This window comes from Heterodontus francisci, unplaced genomic scaffold, assembly GCF_036365525.1.
Source record: "Heterodontus francisci isolate sHetFra1 unplaced genomic scaffold, sHetFra1.hap1 HAP1_SCAFFOLD_255, whole genome shotgun sequence".
NCBI classification, from domain to species: domain Eukaryota; kingdom Metazoa; phylum Chordata; class Chondrichthyes; order Heterodontiformes; family Heterodontidae; genus Heterodontus; species Heterodontus francisci.
Window position 1 is genome coordinate 2,460,845 of NW_027142012.1, and position 5,794 is coordinate 2,466,638.

General features: G+C 46.6%; 2 non-coding genes across 2 annotated transcripts; both read left to right on the plus strand.

The window, feature by feature from the left end:
- The first annotated feature begins 215 nt into the window (after positions 1-215).
- trnal-uaa (transfer RNA leucine (anticodon UAA)) lies at positions 216-298 on the plus strand. The gene has a single exon. It is a non-coding gene; the product is annotated as a tRNA-Leu (tRNA).
- A 3,505-nt stretch (positions 299-3,803) lies between these two features.
- On the plus strand, positions 3,804-3,886 carry trnal-cag (transfer RNA leucine (anticodon CAG)). Its single transcript has one exon. It is a non-coding gene; the product is annotated as a tRNA-Leu (tRNA).
- The last annotated feature ends 1,908 nt before the right edge of the window (positions 3,887-5,794 follow it).

Below are 5,794 nucleotides of genomic sequence, written 5' to 3' on the forward strand. Positions count from 1 at the left end.
GAATTCCCAGTATAAGACATCTTGGTTATCAAGTTAGACTAAAAGAGTTGGGACCCTACACCTTAGAGAAACCTAGACTGAGGGGTGATCCGATTGAGGTTCATAAATAATGAAGAGTCCAATTTAGCATGGGAGAGGAGTCATAACTTTATATTGGAAAAGGCCAGATGGCACCCGGATCACATTAAATTTCATTTTCAGTGGTGGGTTAATGTACCAGGATGGCCGGGTGGTTAAGGCGTTGGACTTAAGATCCAGTAGACATGTGTCTATGTGGGTTCATACCCCACTTCTGGTATCTGTGCTTATAAAATGTGACTTACTCTTTCCCTGACTTTTGCCTTGCACCATCATCTCTTCTGTCATTTAATCACTCTTGCCTTCCAACTGATCACAGCTTCCTATTATTTGATCTGCCCCAGCACCGTTCCTTGGCTCTGCGCTTGCTTATAAACTGGTAAATCTTTAACTTAATCTCCTCTGCACCCTGACAATGACCTTCTCATCCTTCCTGGATTGTGGTTCCTCACAGGATTCGCTGCCTCTCCGACTCCCCTCCAGGTAACTGAAGGCCCTGAGCCTTGGTCTCGCTTTATACGCTAGCTGGTAGTTGATTCCTTGCAGGTCTGCCACCGCTCAGGAGAAGCTCAAGACCCAGATCAAGCAAAGTATCAAGAGGAATGTGAACAAAGGCTCCCTGGTGCAGAGCAAGGGACAGGGCGCCTCCGGCTCCTTCAAAATCAGCAAGAAGGAAAACCCAGGGAAAAGTGGGAAAGAAGGTGAAGAAACCAGCAGCCAAGAAATATTTAGTGAAGAAACCAGCAGACAAGAAATCTTCAGTGAAGAAACCAGCAGACAAGAAATCTTTAGTGAAGAAACCAGCAGACAAGAAAGTGACAACAAAGAAAGTAACAGCCAAGAAAACGAGCAGCAAGGCGGCGGCAACGCCAAATAAGGCGGTGAAGAAAGCAGCGCTTCAGAAAAAGTCTCCTGCGAAGAAGGTCAAAAAAGGCAAGAGTGCGGCGGGCGGAAAGGCGCTGAAGAAAGTGCAGACATGGAAGAGCAAGGTCAAGCCGAAAGCAGCGAAGTCTCAGAAAGCAGGGTCTGGAAAGAAGTGAAAGCGCGGGAAACTTGTAAACATCTGAACACAAAGGCTCTTCTCAGAGCCACCCACATCTCTCAGGAAAGAGCTGATCCCCTGATCAAATGATCCCTGTCCAGGCCCCGCCTGCAGATTCCACATGGAAATGATTTGGAGTAAATCCAGGATCCCTGGTGACTCCCCTCAACCCAGCCTTTTCCCCACTCTCTGTCATAAAACAGAGGGATGTCCGGCCCTCACTCGAACTGGGGATGTGTTCGGTGCAGTCTCAGTTCACTAATTCAGGGGGAGAGTTTGTAAGACAGTAACACTGGCGGAGAAATCCCACCTCACAACTCAAACCCCAACACATGAGTTTCTCCAATTCAGCTGGAGTCGGGTGACAACAGGAGCTGGGATAGGCTGTGATCGGGAATGTTAGGAATGGATTTGTTCAGGGAGGAATGTACCTGGAATCTCCGAATATAATAGTTCCTTATTTCCCCAGATGGCACATTCACCCGCTTCTCAATCCAATTCTTAACCAATAGGAGAATCACATATAAGTAAATAGAAGTTCTCATTGGCTTAGATTTTGCAATTGGAAAAAGCCCGGCAATTCCAGAGCAGGAAGGAATTGAAGTGATGGAAAATTTCAATTTTCAGGCAACAATTTTAAAACCTCTCATTTTATGTTCTGTTTTACTGTATTTACCATCACAAAATCCTGACGCGATTTTAGGAATCGTCTTCATTTTTCAATCTGTTAACTGTAAGCGGCGGGAGGAAGGTCCGGTTCAGCAATTTAAAACGGGACAAATATCAGCTTCCACTCTGTAAATGGAACAAATTAGCGACTAACCGCTTCTCACAGGCTTCTCGGGGAATGACAGAAACGAGCGGTTTCTGATCTTTTCTCCTGAAAGAGGCGGATAATGCTGCAGGGAGCAATGAACTGCCCTTCACTTTCTGGCTGCTAATACACCCCTGACTTTAAACAGTTCAAACAGCGACTGATGCTTCTGCCGGAAAATGAGCAGATTCACCAGAATGATCCCGGTCCATCATGGCCAAAGACATCCAGCTGGCCCGCCACATCCGCGGGGAACGCACCTTAAACCCAGCTTCAGTAACAAGTGTAACAAGGGCTCTTTTCAGAGCCACCAAATCAGCAAAGGAAAGAGCTGCCATCTCTGTTCATCATCAAACCCATTAGATTGGAGGGGCGGCCACATGGTTTCTGTTTTGTCACATCACTTTCCCGAAAGGCCTGTCAGACTGAGAGCTGATCTGGAATTTAGAAAGCAGCATTACCGGAGACTCATTGCTGCTCAGCACAATCTCAACCCCGCTCCTGGGATCCGTTAGCTGGCATTTGGGGAAAAGAAATGGATCCCAGTTTTATTTGGAAGGCAATAATGGAGCCGGGTCCGTTCACATGAGGGTTATTTACAAACATTACCCAATGAGTTCACTAATATTTGAATCCATTGGAGATCAGTACACAGGATATGTAAGGCAGCTCGGTCACTCTGACTGAAACCGCCAGTTCCCCGGGACTGCAGACCCTGACACTGCGGGGAGAGAATCCCCGACTCTATCCCGCCACCGGGGGAAACAGACAGCTCTGTGTCCGCAGAATAGGGAGGGCCGGGGGGAAGGCACACCTGAAAGCGCTGCAATGGACTCAGCTCCTGTGTGTGCACAACTCTCACTGATTCCGTCCTCTGGGAACAGTGCGGTCTAAACAGATCAGGTTAGGAGAGAAACACACAGCCCGAGAATGGCCTCTTCCATCCTGCAATTACTCTGTTCCGGGAGCAGATTCTCATTGAGAAGCGGCGCTCAGATCACTGGAGAGAAAAAAAAAACACAATTCAAACTGCCAAATGAAAAACAGAGAATTAACCCGGACACTTCCATTATTAAATTAATTCATCATCTCCGAACCAGTTCCCGTTAATGTACCGGGATAATCTCGGGAATTATCAAATCGAAGGCAGCGGGATTTATTAAATTGTTGATTCTGACACCCTGTAGTTCACTTCTTCACTGAACTAGAGGGGGAGATGTGTGAGCAGAGAAACAGAGCGAAATCCAGAGAGGGAACTGAAAACACACCTGGACAGATGTGAAACAGGTCAATCCACTGTTGCAATAACTCCATCACTGATTCCCTCCTGACAGTAACCAGTCCTTTCACAGAGACTGTGGGTGGCTCTGAAAAGAGCCTTTGGTTTATTTGATGACATTTTGGCCGCTTTACTTTTTCTGGGAGCTCTGAGCGCTGGTTGTCTTGGGCAGCAGCACGGCCTGGATATTAGGCAGCACCCTGCCCTGAGCGATAGTCACTCCTCCCAGCAGCTTGTTGAGCTCCTCGTCGTTGCGGACGGCCAGCTGCAGGTGTCTGAGGATGTTGCGGGTCTTCTTGTTGTCCCGGGCTGCGTTCCCGGCCAGCTCGAGGATTTTAGCGGTCAGATACTCGAGCACAGCAGCCAGATAGACCGGGGCTCCGGCACCCACACGCTCAGCATAGTTACCCTTTCTCAGGAGCCTGTGAACACGGCCCACCGGGAACTGCAGTCCAGCCCGGGAGGAGCGAGACTTGGCCTTGGCTCCAGCTTTCCCGCTGGTCTTTCCTCTTCCAGACATTTCCACAATCTCACAAATACTTTCACAAAGAATGAATAATTTCCTTAGCATTGAAAGCACGTCGTAGGTAGTCAGGATGGCCGAGCGGTCCAAGGCGCTGCGTTCAGATCGCAGTCTCCATTGGAGGCGTGGGTTCGAATCCCACTTCTGACACCTTGTGTTTTGACTGCACTGGAGGCGTTTGGGAGCAGCGGTGAAAAGCAAAGAGAAAGCAGGAAAGAACATGGACTAACAAAGGAACAATGGACCCAAAGATGTTGCAACAAAACATGAGACTAAGAGGCAACGAAGCAAACAGCAGGGCACATAAAAGATCAAAAATGTAACCTTTGTATCGGGGTGGAAGATGCTGCCAATATCCTTAATGAATACTTTACTGTTTTCCCGAATGAGAGGGTGATGCAGATATTGTTATGAAGGAGGAGGAGTGTGAAGTATTGGACGTGATAACTTAAGGAGGGAGGAAGTATAAATGGGATGAGCATCCTTGAATGTGGAAAAATCACCAGGACCAGATGAAATGTACCCCAGGCTGTTGAAAGAAGCCAGGGAAGAAATAGTGGAAGGTCTGACCATCATTTTCCAATCCCTCACTGGATACTGGTGTGGTGCCAGAGGATTGGAGGTCTTGTAACGTTGCAATAAAATCAAAATACGAGGCAGATCAAGCATGGCTGATCCTTTCGAGTAGAGAAACAGGGCTGAATTCCCTGAACCAGTGCTACAGCTTTCAGAATAGAAGGAGCCTATACACACCTGATGGGTTCCACTTAAACAAAAGAGCTGGAGGTGTTGACGGTCAGAACAGATAACATGTGGAGGAGTGTTTGAAGCAGATGCTGTGTGGTTACTGTAGTTGTACCATGGAGTTATTTCAAGGAGGTGATTCTGAATGTAATGGATCAACGTGGACCCGTCCAAGGCAAAGGTTCTAAACTTCCCTGTGGTCCAGCCTGGTTGAATGAAACTGAAGAAAACAAATCACCCAGAAGTGGAAAAGAAATATAAGGCCATGAAAGCACAGAATTCAGATGGATGCAATACCATATGGTATGGCAAGAGTGTAAAACCGCAACAGACTGGTGAATAAAACTTTCCCATTGAATGAGACAAGAGAAAAGAAGGGTAATAATAGTGTCAGGTGAGTTGTGACACGATTCACATTCCACCTTGATCTGAATAGGACTGTTGAAGGGAGTGATTGAGAAGAATAGAGGAGAAATGAAAAGAAAGGAGAAATAAACAAAAGGTCTTTTGATTTTAGAATGCTTGTTTTTGGAAATGACTGACTGTAAAGTGTGTGTGTCAGAAGATATAGAGCGAAGTTGGGTATGACAAGATCACAGGAAAGTTGTGCACTGAGACAAGGTGTGTGTTGACAGGAAAGCTGCTTTCTTTTGCACAATATGTATTTTATTCATATAATTTGTGCAATTACATTGCAAAGCAGTTCAAATTTAATATTACATAAGGTACAATACAGATCAGTTTCCTTCAATAATGTACATGATGTATCTCACTATCCCTGCCTGCACAGGTTATATTTACAGTATTTACATTACACATCAAACATTCTCTGGTGCAAACAGCCCGAGGGGTTTTACACGGGTTCCAGCCCCTCACTGTACTGTGGCCTACTAGGGCCTTCGACTGCAGCCTTTCCCCATTGAGTCTCCATGGTGGCTTCCCCAAGCTTTAATGCCGTCCCACAGCACATAGTCTTGGATGTTGCAATGTGCCAGTCTGCAACACTCGGTCATGGACAGCTCTTTGCACTGGAATACCTGTCCCACGGCCGGGCTCGTTCTCAATAGAGATCATTTCAAATGAACATTTCGTAAATCCGTGCTGTCTCTCTCACAATAAAGAGAACAGGATGTCTGGCAGATTCAGTGTGAGACAATAACACTGCCGGGTAAAGGCCGCTTTCCAACTCCAATCTTAACACAGGAGATTCCCCAAACAGCTGCAGTAAGGTGCTGTAAACTGCTGGAAGCGGATGTGTGTGGAAATGGTGATATTACTGAGGAGGTTTCTTAGTATAGAATGGACTATGTTTTG